The following is a 14,563-nucleotide window of genomic DNA, read 5'->3' on the forward strand; positions in this document are numbered from 1 at the left end:
TAGCCAGGTTCTGAGCTGGGATGGGGCAGTGAGATAAATAACGGTGATGGATCAAGCCCTGATCTTTGGACTGGGTAAGAGTGGTCTGCTCAATTCAGACACTCTGTTCATCACCACCCCCTTTTGTAAATCGATTTTGGCCACTATAGGTGTGGCAGGGTATACTCAGACATGAGTCCCTTTCTCACTGCTCCATCAGGATTCAAGCAAGCCGGGCCGAAGAGGCTGAAATGCCAGAAACCGGTCCCCGGTAGCTTGTCTCCTTTCTGGTAAAGAATTGGCTTGGTAGTTTAGTCTGCCCTGTTCCCATGATGCACTGGGCCAGGGACAGACTGATTTGCATATAGCCAGGTTCTGAGCTGGGATGGGGCAGTGAGATAAATAACGGTGATGGATCAAGCCCTGATCTTTGGACTGGGTAAGAGTGGTCTGCTCAATTCAGACACTCTGTTCATCACCACCCCCTTTTGTAAATCGATTTTGGCCACTATAGGTGTGGCAGGGTATACTCAGACATGAGTCCCTTTCTCACTGCTCCATCAGGATTCAAGCAAGCCGGGCCGAAGAGGCTGAAATGCCAGAAACCGGTCCCCGGTAGCTTGTCTCCTTTCTGGTAAAGAATTGGCTTGGTAGTTTAGTCTGCCCTGTTCCCATGATGCACTGGGCCAGGGACAGACTGATTTGCATATAGCCAGGTTCTGAGCTGGGATGGGGCAGTGAGATAAATAACGGTGATGGATCAAGCCCTGATCTTTGGACTGGGTAAGAGTGGTCTGCTCAATTCAGACACTCTGTTCATCACCACCCCCTTTTGTAAATCGATTTTGGCCACTATAGGTGTGGCAGGGTATACTCAGACATGAGTCCCTTTCTCACTGCTCCATCAGGATTCAAGCAAGCCGGGCCGAAGAGGCTGAAATGCCAGAAACCGGTCCCCGGTAGCTTGTCTCCTTTCTGGTAAAGAATTGGCTTGGTAGTTTAGTCTGCCCTGTTCCCATGATGCACTGGGCCAGGGACAGACTGATTTGCATATAGCCAGGTTCTGAGCTGGGATGGGGCAGTGAGATAAATAACGGTGATGGATCAAGCCCTGATCTTTGGACTGGGTAAGAGTGGTCTGCTCAATTCAGACACTCTGTTCATCACCACCCCCTTTTGTAAATCGATTTTGGCCACTATAGGTGTGGCAGGGTATACTCAGACATGAGTCCCTTTCTCACTGCTCCATCAGGATTCAAGCAAGCCGGGCCGAAGAGGCTGAAATGCCAGAAACCGGTCCCCGGTAGCTTGTCTCCTTTCTGGTAAAGAATTGGCTTGGTAGTTTAGTCTGCCCTGTTCCCATGATGCACTGGGCCAGGGACAGACTGATTTGCATATAGCCAGGTTCTGAGCTGGGATGGGGCAGTGAGATAAATAACGGTGATGGATCAAGCCCTGATCTTTGGACTGGGTAAGAGTGGTCTGCTCAATTCAGACACTCTGTTCATCACCACCCCCTTTTGTAAATCGATTTTGGCCACTATAGGTGTGGCAGGGTATACTCAGACATGAGTCCCTTTCTCACTGCTCCATCAGGATTCAAGCAAGCCGGGCCGAAGAGGCTGAAATGCCAGAAACCGGTCCCCGGTAGCTTGTCTCCTTTCTGGTAAAGAATTGGCTTGGTAGTTTAGTCTGCCCTGTTCCCATGATGCACTGGGCCAGGGACAGACTGATTTGCATATAGCCAGGTTCTGAGCTGGGATGGGGCAGTGAGATAAATAACGGTGATGGATCAAGCCCTGATCTTTGGACTGGGTAAGAGTGGTCTGCTCAATTCAGACACTCTGTTCATCACCACCCCCTTTTGTAAATCGATTTTGGCCACTATAGGTGTGGCAGGGTATACTCAGACATGAGTCCCTTTCTCACTGCTCCATCAGGATTCAAGCAAGCCGGGCCGAAGAGGCTGAAATGCCAGAAACCGGTCCCCGGTAGCTTGTCTCCTTTCTGGTAAAGAATTGGCTTGGTAGTTTAGTCTGCCCTGTTCCCATGATGCACTGGGCCAGGGACAGACTGATTTGCATATAGCCAGGTTCTGAGCTGGGATGGGGCAGTGAGATAAATAACGGTGATGGATCAAGCCCTGATCTTTGGACTGGGTAAGAGTGGTCTGCTCAATTCAGACACTCTGTTCATCACCACCCCCTTTTGTAAATCGATTTTGGCCACTATAGGTGTGGCAGGGTATACTCAGACATGAGTCCCTTTCTCACTGCTCCATCAGGATTCAAGCAAGCCGGGCCGAAGAGGCTGAAATGCCAGAAACCGGTCCCCGGTAGCTTGTCTCCTTTCTGGTAAAGAATTGGCTTGGTAGTTTAGTCTGCCCTGTTCACATGATGCACTGGGCCAGGGACAGACTGATTTGCATATAGCCAGGTTCTGAGCTGGGATGGGGCAGTGAGATAAATAACGGTGATGGATCAAGCCCTGATCTTTGGACTGGGTAAGAGTGGTCTGCTCAATTCAGACACTCTGTTCATCACCACCCCCTTTTGTAAATCGATTTTGGCCACTATAGGTGTGGCAGGGTATACTCAGACATGAGTCCCTTTCTCACTGCTCCATCAGGATTCAAGCAAGCCGGGCCGAAGAGGCTGAAATGCCAGAAACCGGTCCCCGGTAGCTTGTCTCCTTTCTGGTAAAGAATTGGCTTGGTAGTTTAGTCTGCCCTGTTCCCATGATGCACTGGGCCAGGGACAGACTGATTTGCATATAGCCAGGTTCTGAGCTGGGATGGGGCAGTGAGATAAATAACGGTGATGGATCAAGCCCTGATCTTTGGACTGGGTAAGAGTGGTCTGCTCAATTCAGACACTCTGTTCATCACCACCCCCTTTTGTAAATCGATTTTGGCCACTATAGGTGTGGCAGGGTATACTCAGACATGAGTCCCTTTCTCACTGCTCCATCAGGATTCAAGCAAGCCGGGCCGAAGAGGCTGAAATGCCAGAAACCGGTCCCCGGTAGCTTGTCTCCTTTCTGGTAAAGAATTGGCTTGGTAGTTTAGTCTGCCCTGTTCCCATGATGCACTGGGCCAGGGACAGACTGATTTGCATATAGCCAGGTTCTGAGCTGGGATGGGGCAGTGAGATAAATAACGGTGATGGATCAAGCCCTGATCTTTGGACTGGGTAAGAGTGGTCTGCTCAATTCAGACACTCTGTTCATCACCACCCCCTTTTGTAAATCGATTTTGGCCACTATAGGTGTGGCAGGGTATACTCAGACATGAGTCCCTTTCTCACTGCTCCATCAGGATTCAAGCAAGCCGGGCCGAAGAGGCTGAAATGCCAGAAACCGGTCCCCGGTAGCTTGTCTCCTTTCTGGTAAAGAATTGGCTTGGTAGTTTAGTCTGCCCTGTTCCCATGATGCACTGGGCCAGGGACAGACTGATTTGCATATAGCCAGGTTCTGAGCTGGGATGGGGCAGTGAGATAAATAACGGTGATGGATCAAGCCCTGATCTTTGGACTGGGTAAGAGTGGTCTGCTCAATTCAGACACTCTGTTCATCACCACCCCCCCTTTTGTAAATCGATTTTAACATGTTTATAGGTCACAACATAGTTTTAATATAAGTTATTTGATTAGATTCTAATTGGTCCCAGTTTTATTAATCTGTCACAATACGTAAATATTATCATAACTATTTATCTACAAGTCCGACACTGTTTAAATATTAAGGAAAATATAGAATTAAAAATATAAATAAAAACAATTCTCTCCATAGAGATATATATATATATATATATATATATATATATATATATATATATATATATATATATTATTTATTTTACCTACTGGCGGTATAGTTAGGATCTACTTTCCATAGGAAATCCGCAACATTCTATTGGGAATAACTTTGGCGCCGGTGGACGAATCTTCGTGAATTTCTCAAAGAAGGTGGCCCGCTCCGCTCCTTCCCTGAAAATGTGGGGGGGATTTGTCAAGCGGGGGCCGAGATAAAAGGGGTTCCTAAAACGTGTTTTCTCCATGTTAATTTCCATAGGGTGGTCAAACTCACTTTTAGCCCAAACGGCTGAATGGATTTCCACCGAACTTGGCAAAATTGTAGGGACTGGTAGCCCGATGTGCCTTTGCTATGTCTCAAGATATGTGCTCCAGTGGATTTTGAGTAATTTAGGTTCAAAAAAATATATATATCTATAAGCGCGCCCCGGTACGCGCACCGGGGAGCGCAGCGGGCGCGACACGCGAGGTGCGCACGGAAAGCTGATTGGCTCTCGGGTGTCTGTAAACATTCGAAACAGTCCGGACCGGCCGCCATCTTGTGTCTCGGTAGGATAGAGACACAAGAGGTGGAAAAAAAAAGGGGGAAATGACCATAAGGGGGCAGGGTAGACCCCCCCCGACCCCCTAGGTTTGATGTGGGGGACATAAAAGGGCCCCGGCGCTGAAAACAAAAAAAAAATTTGATTTTCACGGGGGAAGCGACTGGTACGTGCCCCGGTACGCGTACCGTGGAGAAAAAAGCATGACAGTTGCCCCAAAAAGTTGCTTTTTTTATACATTAGAGGTAGTTCTAAAAAGAACTGTTGTTTTTATTCTTTTTGTTGTTTTATATTTTTTTGTTTTTTTGAACATTTTTTACTTTTTTTGACTTTGCTCAACAGTTTTATATTTTTTGTATTTTTTAAGGGGAGAAAAAATTAATGTTTCCTTGGGCACTTGTGGTTATCCCAAGCACGGTTAATAAGTGTGATGCATTTCTCTCCATAGCATATTGTTTGTCCACAAAAAATACAAACCATTTTAAAATTGGAAAACTTTGTTTGTATGGTGGAGCACATCTCCCTAACTTCCGGTCCTGATGGGGTGGAAACATTAGTTTGGGAGGTGCTGGCAGAAGATTGGACAGGGTTTCTGGCCAGTTCCCTGACCTCTGCCCTAGCATAGTTATTTGGATGCTTCCGTTGCATATGCCTGATTATGGTGTGGTTGCCAAAGGAGTATTTTTTGTTGGGATTCCCCCTTGACAGCTCCTGATGACATATTAAGCAGACTGCCTTAGGCGCATTTACTTTTTTTTTGTCGTTGGGGATTGAAAAAAACTGCCAGATGATGTGCTCTTTAGGTTTGTAGGTAAATTGTCCTCTGGGACGAATCTCCTCTCCTCCTCCTCCTCATCCTCCTCCTCTTCTTGATCTCCACCACTGTGAAGTTGTGGTGGTCCTTGTGGTGGTGGTGGTGGTGGTCCAGAAGATCCAGCAGCTGCAGCTAATGTAGCCATTTTCTACTGAAATGACTGCAGGTCTACCTCTCTCAAAGCACAAAGGTAGAATGAGGAAAAAAGGTTGGGGTCTTTCATCATTTGGAAAAGAAAACTGTTCTGAACCAATAAAGTGTTATTTTTAGGTCACATGACCTGGCCTTACTTCATTAGGAAACCAAAAGTGAAATGAACCAATTAAAAGTTTTATTTTCAGGTCCCATGACCCGACGCGCTCACGCTACGCGCCCCAGGCCGCGCCCCGGGGGCGCCCGTAGTCGCGCCCCGGAGCGCGCCCGGGGCGCGTAGCATAAGCGTGTCAGGACGTTGCGCGATCGTATGCGCTCGCGTGCTACCAGGTGCGCTTACGCAGTGCGTCATATGATGCATCACGCGGTTACGCGAAACGTCACAATGTTGTTTTCGTACGCGAGAATAGCGCTAACGGGACGCTCACCGGTACGCGCCACGGGGCGTGCCAAAGCACTGCGCTTACCCGTGCGTTTACCGGTACGCGCCCCGGGAGCGCTCCGGGGTAAAAAATAAAAAAATATTACATAATTATACAATATAAAATTCGGTATAACATTTTTTACTTTTTATACCTATAGAGAAATGCTATTAAAAAACCATTGAAATTCACTGAAAAAACCATAGGTTTCACACCAGTTATAGTTCGGAATTAGCATTTAAAAAACCTATTAAATTCACTGAAAAAACCATAGGTTTGACACCAGTTATAGAAAGCTGGAAATTTTACTGACCTAAAACCATTGAAATTCCCATGTTATAGTTAGTTGGACTCACTATAACTTGCACGTGTAATGCACTGCTGATGACATCACATATTACATCACTCATGACATGGTCAGTGACATCACTCATGACATCACTGATGACACCATCCTTGTGACCGAGTGACAGACCTCTTTTCACTGTAAAGTAACCCTTGAAACACATATTCAAAAATAGAAACTACAATTTTCAAAAAAGTGGAGATACCCATACCAGTTACAACAACCAATTCAGTAATTCCACCATTTATATACACATCCACTCATTCACCAACAGTTCTATATAGTCACTCATACATATACTCACTCATCATATGTAGTGATACACCTATACATCCTGTAACACACCGACATTCTTCCAAAAGTTGCTCATACACATACTCACACATGCAAATAAACTATTGAACATCCATTTATTTGCATATACAGCTATACACACACTACCACCTTACTTCTAAGGAAACTTACACATACTTACTCTCTTAAACAATCACTTATTGAAACACATACTTATTTAAACAAGAACTCTTTCAATCTCTCACTCTCACATATACTCACTTATATACATCAATACTCACATATACTAGATTAAAACATATGTAGTTACTGATAAAGACACTAGTGAGACAGTCATTCACTTACTAACACACACATATACACACTCATCCATCCATACAGTCCTGCACATATGCTGTCTTCCAAACACATACAAACAGTGAGACAGTCATTGATGCATCTATGTACTAAGTAATACCCCCACCAAACCATACAGACACTCATTCTGATACTAAAAAAAACATCTAATAACCCATATACGCACACATGTAGCTACTCACCAACCCATGCAGCCACTTATACACAAAGTGAAACACTGATACAAACATTTAAATATTTAAACAATGCTCGCTAATGTATGTATTCACTAAAATACGCTTAATAAGCCAGTTAACCAATCAATTTTTTTTTTTTTAAACATCCATTAAGACACTTATTTAAACATTTATTCTTCCATCGACCTTTACATATACATATATAAAACATATTTATTTTTCAGAAAGTCACACATTCACTGGATGGTGTCATCAGTGATGTAATATGTGATGTCATCAGCAGTGCATTACACGCCCAAGTTATAGTGAGTTCAACTAACTATAACGTGGGAATTTCAATGGTTTTATGTCAGTAAAATTTCCAGCTAACTATACCTGGTGTCAAACCTATGGTTTTTTCAGTGCATATATATATATATATTGTAGTTTTCCTCAAAACATCCAGTAAACAACGATAGAAGAATAGCGGACCCAAAAAGTTCTACGTGCCAGAAATATTTATTTTGAAACACCCTGCATCGCCGCCATGACGCTTTTCAGTCCCACCTGGACCTTGATCACATATATCAATACACACACATACACACAAAACAATGTGTCTGAGTTTGTACAATACTTATAAGAAATGTATATATATTGTTCTATTCTTAACAGTTTATAAGTCACTGCATAGTTTTCATATATTATTTGATTAGATTCTTATGCTTCCCTGTTTTATTCATCTATCACAATATGTAAATATTATCAGAACTATTTCAATGACAAGTTCTTCACTATTGAAATAAGCAGGAAAGGATCAAATTAAAATAAATAAATTGACCTCTAGTACAGCTACACTCGAAAGTCTGAGTTTGTTGAATACAACTTTAAATCTCAATATATTATTTTATGCATCTACACCCTTTATTTGTAGTTATTTGTCTATACATTTATTTTATTCCTACTGTAGAAGAAGAACAAGAGAAAAAAAACCTTGACTCTCTCCAATGCACTACTGTGTCACTCTATACCTCTCTCAATATATCGTCTACCTCCACTCTCTTACTCATACCAAACCTGATTCTACTACTATGGTCTCCAAAATAAACTTTTCTAGACTCTTTCCCCCCTCTATCAATCCTTGCCTTACTCAAAACCTTGTTTTACTCCTATTCTCTCCCAAGCAAACCCTTTCTAAATTAAATTTTGTCCCTCCTCCATCTCTCCTTTTACTAATCCCAAGCCTCATCTTAGTACTATGATCTCTCAAATAACTTTCAAGACTCTTCCCTCTCCTGTGCCTCGATTATCCTAATCAATCTAACTAACAGACTAACATGTCCTCTGCTCAAATTAACACATATTTCCCTATACTAACCCACAGCTAATCCTCTTTGGGTTCCAGAGCAGCGTGCTACACACCAAATGGGAGTAAGTGAGTGGGTGAATGAATAACTGTATGGGTGAGTGAGTGACTATTGTTAAGTGAGTAGGTGTGTGACTATCTGTATGGATGATTGACTCAGTGTGAGTGGCTGTATGGGTGGGTGCATGAGTGGTTGTATGGGTGAGTTAGTGGTTGTGTGAGTGGCTGAATGAGTGAGGATGTGTGAGTGGCTCTATGGATCAGTGATTGGGTGTGTGAGTGCTTGTATGGGTCTGTGAAAGGGTATGTGAGTGGTTATGAGAGTGGGTGTATGAGATGTTCTATGGAGTCTGTGTGGGTGTGTGAGTGGTTCTGTGGATGATGTCATGAGTTATGTCATTTGAGATGCCATCAGTGATGTCACTGACCATGTCATGAGTGACGTAATATGTGAGGTCGTAAGCAGTGCATTGCAGGGGCGTAAGTTACAGTTAGCGCAGGTAACTATAACTGCACAATTTTTTGTATGAGTGAAATCTGAGCCTAATGTCTTTTGTAACCTTTGGTTTTTTCTGTGAATTTCTACGTTTTAACATTTTTATTTCCTGACTGTAACCTGTAAAATCAGAAAATGGGTGTGTGAGTGGCTGTATAGTTTGACGAGTAGGTGTATGAGTAGTAGTATGGGTTTGAGTGGGTGTGTGAGTGCCTTTAAAAGGGAAAGCGATGGACTCTGCTCTCACCAGATGACGACAAGAAAGAAACCACTCACCACAGTCTCTACAGACCAGATTGTGCTCCATTTGATCAACGGTGCATTCACCTCCATTAAGAATTTCCAATTGTTTTCCAATCTGGAATACAAGAGGAAACACATTTGATTTGCCTTCACCAAGACCAAGAATTTATGAACATTTATGATTTACTGAAGATTTGTAAGTGCTTCCAGGGCTAGAATGGATCCTCATTTTTTCCAAGAAAAGGCTCCAGTTTTGCCGAAAACTTCTACCCAACTGGAGTACCTTCATCTGGTTAATTACCAAGTGCTACCTTGTTCAGTAAATTTCTCATGCATATTCTGCACTAAACCTGCTTACAGGCCCACCGGATAAAGTTTCCAGTGGCCTTGTGTGCTTGTAATTTCGGCAGTGTGATTTTTCCACAAGTGTCTTCATCCACAAATCTGTGATAACATGAATTCTTGTCAAAAGAAGACGAAACTGCAATGAGGTTTATCTCCACCAAACAGGGGTACTTCCCCTTTACTAAATGAAGTGTGTCTTTATTTGATTGAGATGTCCTCATATTACTCTGCATCTAGAACATGTCCCCAAAATCAGCAGGAAACGCGCATGGTGCCTTTTGTTAAGCTATCCATCAGTGTGGGGAAAGTGAGAAAACCTTTGTATACTACTTCTATAAACAGGGAGCCGGGCTGCAATCCCCCCCCTTCCCGGGCCAGTTTCAGCCAATTAAACCCAACCCCTGGGGCCCAGCCAAATTTGAATGGGGGAAGGGGCTGTGCGTCTCCCTCCCAGTGCAGATTTCAGCCCGGCCAGCCACTTCTCCCTGGGTCCCACCCAGGGCACCCAGTGTGCATGTTGGGGACGGCGGGGGGAGCCTCAAGGCCCCCGGAGGCCCTGCCGGCTCCCCGCCTCCTGTGGGAGCCGGCATTGCTCTCACACACAGGGAGCTGCTGGAAATGCAGCTCCTTATGTGCAAGTGCAATACTTTCATCCCTTTCCCTACCCGCACGTCTGCGGGCAGGGAACTATATAGATATAGCTATATATATATATATATATATATATATATATATATATATATATATATATATATATATATATATATAATCACACCAACACTTCCTCACTCGAGAAAGATTACCACGGACACCTCACATGGATTGCAGAAAGTTTAATCATATAAACTGCACAGCAACGCGTTTCGACTTAACGTCTTGATCACGCAACAGAAGCTACATAGTGAACACACTTAAATATACTGTTGTGAATAGACATCAACAAAGGACTTACACCAAAGTGAGAAAGTGAAAAATATAATACATTGTGGTTCCGCCATTTTAGCCTAGTCAGGGATATAGACAATATAAACAGTTCATTTCATGCTGTGCCCATAGAAATCCGCTTGGAATATACAGATAGTTGCGAAAAATAAATTTCATTAGATAATTATTTGACGTAATGCCCAAGTGGGCAACGGTTATTTGAATAGTGTCCAAGCATCATCAAATGGCACGGAAGGTTTTGCCCCAGTGGGCAAATTATTGCACATATCAGTGCCCAAAATGTCTTATATAGGCAAAGTCCAAACCACTTCCAACAAAGAGTATGTGCCACCACCTGAAAAATGAAAAACAAAATAGTGCTATAATCAACTAATATTACACATATATATACAATTTTAAAACCAACAAACGGCAGCAGATAAAACTATAGAGTCTTTGTAATTTACATACTCTAGCAGATTGGCAGTTTTAAGCACACACGGGATAGTTAGTGTAGGTGGATAGCTAATTCTTCACTGTAATTTAACCCCTGTGGCATCATGGTCTCTAGGTCTATGATATATTTGGATTCCAGTTTGCGCAGGGCAAGCTTGCGATTACCCCCCCGAATGTTGTTGGGGACATCATCGATCACAACCATCCTCAACAGCTTTTCGTTTTGAAAATGTTGTTCGAAGAAATGTCTAGCAACTGGATATTGCTTGTTGTTGTGCCTAATTGCCCTGATATGTTCAAGGACACGTTTCTTGGCACAATGTATAGTGCTGCCTATGTACGCCTTATCGCATGGACATAACAAGGCGTACACACAGTACATGGTGTTGCAATTCAATTTCTTCTTGATGGTCAGCTCTTTTTTAACGCCTGCCATACGTAAGATTTTACAGTCCGTGCTGTTGCTACAAGCTTTACACTTCCTGCACCTAGTATATCCACCTTGCAATGTTGTGTTCGTTTTCCCCTTGGAAGTAATAAAGCTAGGGCTTAATTCATCTCTGAGAGAGTTACATTTCTGGAATGTTATCTGGGGTTTCTGATTCAGATGTTTCTCAAGGTTCGCATCAGTAAGCAAAACATGCCAGTGTTTCTGAAGTACCTTACGGACTTGTGTAGCCTGCCCAGAGAATTTAGTAATGAATCGAATGGTGTTTTTGTCTTCTGGAGCCTCGATATCAGGGTAGAGTAGTTTGTTTCTATCAACTGCATCTACTTTGGCACAGGCTTCGCTGATGGTTTTGCTATTGTACCCCCTCTCCCTGAAGCGTTCAATCATAGTTTGTTTTTCCAGTTGGTAATTCTCATCAGAGCTGCAATTGCGCCTAGCGCGTAGGAGCTCGCCATAGGGGATACTGTATACCAACTGTCTCGGATGAGAGCTAGCAGCATTCAGAATGGTTTCCTTTACCACACTCGGTTGATGTTTGGTATCAAACCACTTTTTTAGTTTTAATTTACGGGAACAAAAAACAGGTCAATACGTGTTTGGGCAAAATTAAAATTAGAGGTAGGGTTTGTCTTTTTGCCCTACCTCTAATTTTAATTTGTGGTTTGATACCAAACATCAACCGAGTGTGGTAAAGGAAACCAGGACACACAGTAACTTGAACTTGAATGATGTGGAACTGCTAAATATTTTGACATCACAAGAGTACCCTAATAATGATGTTGATTTGTCACAGTATGATCTAAGTGGTAATAGCAACCCGCAGAGTGGTTTTAAACCAAAATCAGTATTTTTGCCATTGGTGGAGTGTGATGCTATTGATGTCTTTGAAAGAGGTGTATTGAAGGATCTAAAAAGGATGAGGTACTGTCAAATACCGAAAGGCAATAGAAATCTCATGCGAGAACAATGGGATGCCTTAGAGAACTTAAAATCGGACATATCCATTGTTATACGTCCCTCCGATAAGGGAGGGAACGTAGTAGTCCTTGATAAGGAGGCATATCTCAAAGAAGGGATAAGGCAGTTGTCGGATGTAAACTGTTATGCCAAATCGGACAGATCATGTATTCTATCATCACAAAAAAAGTATGGTGAAATGTTGAGTGAGTGGCAAGCGCAGGGTCTTTTGGAGTGGGAAGAATATAACTATTTGAAATGCCCATACCCTCGCATTCCTGTTCTTTACCTGCTACCAAAAGAACACAAGTCCCCCACTAATCCACCAGGGAGACCCATTGTGTCATCCATTGGGTCCTTGTTAGAAACAACATCTAGATTTATTGATCATTACTTGAGACCATTTGTCATGAGTTTACCTGCTTATCTTAAGGATACCACTCACTTTCTTACTATCATTGATGGTATCCATTGGGAACCGAATTATATCATGATCACGTTAGACGTATGCAGCCTATATAAGTCTATAAAACATGACCTGGGACTCAGAGCAGTGGAATACTTCCTCAAGAGACGCTCTATTGCCTTTTTGTCCCATTCAAATATGATTTTGAGTATGATTAAATTTTGTTTGGAAAACCATTTTTTTCTGTTTGACGATGTGGTCTACCACCAGCTACAGGGCACGGCGATGGGCACCTGCTTTGCCCCCAGCTATGCCAATTTGGTGATGGGCTGGTGGAAGGAGCAGGTGGCCGCCCAGTTAGAACATCATGATCGCTGTGTCCTGTGGCTGAGGTACATAGAAGACATCTTTTTGATTTGGGATGGGGACCTTGAATCAGCTAAAGATTTTGTGAAACTTCTTAATGACAATGAGTACAACTTGGGCTTTACTGAACACATGAGCCACACCAAGATTGAATTTCTGGACTTCTTGGTGGAAGTTGTAGACAACACCATACAAACAAAACTATTTCGCAAAAGTACTGCGGGTAACAGTATTCTGAATGCTGCTAGCTCTCATCCGAGACAGTTGGTATACAGTATCGCCTATGGCGAGCTCCTATGCGCTAGGCGCAATTGCAGCTCTGATGAGAATTACCAACTGGAAAAACAAACTATGATTGAACGCTTCAGGGAGAGGGGGTACAATAGCAAAACCATCAGCGAAGCCTGTGCCAAAGTAGATGCAGTTGATAGAAACAAACTACTCTACCCTGATATCGAGGCTCCAGAAGACAAAAACACCATTCGATTCATTACTAAATTCTCTGGGCAGGCTACACAAGTCCGTAAGGTACTTCAGAAACACTGGCATGTTTTGCTTACTGATGCGAACCTTGAGAAACATCTGAATCAGAAACCCCAGATAATATTCCAGAAATGTAACTCTCTCAGAGATGAATTAAGCCCTAGCTTTATTACTTCCAAGGGGAAAACGAACACAACATCGCAAGGTGGATATACTAGGTGCAGGAAGTGTAAAGCTTGTAGCAACAGCACGGACTGTAAAATCTTACGTATGGCAGGCATTAAAAAAGAGCTGACCATCAAGAAGAAATTGAATTGCAACACCATGTACTGTGTGTACGCCTTGTTATGTCCATGCGATAAGGCGTACATAGGCAGCACTATACATTGTGCCAAGAAACGTGTCCTTGAACATATCAGGGCAATTAGGCACAACAACAAGCAATATCCAGTTGCTAGACATTTCTTCGAACAACATTTTCAAAACGAAAAGCTGTTGAGGATGGTTGTGATCGATGATGTCCCCAACAACATTCGGGGGGCTAATCGCAAGCTTGCCCTGCGCAAACTGGAATCCAAATATATCATAGACCTAGAAACCATGATGCCACAGGGGTTAAATTCCAGTGAAGAATTAGCTATCCACCTACACTAACTATCCCGTGTGTGCTTAAAACTGCCAATCTGCTAGAGTATGTAAATTACAAAGACTCTGTTGGTTTTAAAATTGTATATATATGTGTAATATTAGTTGATTATAGCTTGTTTTTCATTTTTCAGGTGGTGGCACATACTCTTTGTTGAAAGTGTTTTGGACTTTGCCTATATAAGACATTTTGGGCACTGATATGTGCAATAATTTGCCCACTGGGGCAAAACCTTCCGTGCCGTTTGATGATGCTTGGACACTATTCAAATAACCGTTGCCCACTTGGGCATTACGTGAAATAATTATCTAATGAAATTTATTTTTCGCAACTATCTGTATATTCCAAGCGGATTTCTATGGGCACAGCATGAAATGAACTGTTTATATTGTCTATATCCCTGACTAGGCTAAAATGGCGGAACCACAATGTATTATATTTTTCACTTTCTCACTTTGGTGTAAGTCCTTTGTTGATGTCTATTCACAACAGTATATTTAAGTGTGTTCACTATGTAGCTTCTGTAGCGTGATCAAGACGTTAAGTCGAA

The 14,563-nt window shown here is 42.8% G+C and overlaps 1 protein-coding gene across 2 annotated transcripts in view; it reads left to right on the forward strand.

The window, feature by feature from the left end:
- Positions 1–14,563, forward strand: part of GNAO1 (G protein subunit alpha o1) — a 687,967-nt gene that overhangs the window by 419,297 nt on the left and 254,107 nt on the right. The gene's annotated exons all lie outside the window — the stretch shown is intronic.

The sequence above is a fragment of the Lissotriton vulgaris genome, chromosome 12 (genome assembly GCF_964263255.1).
Source record: "Lissotriton vulgaris chromosome 12, aLisVul1.2, whole genome shotgun sequence".
Lineage (NCBI taxonomy): Eukaryota > Metazoa > Chordata > Amphibia > Caudata > Salamandridae > Lissotriton > Lissotriton vulgaris.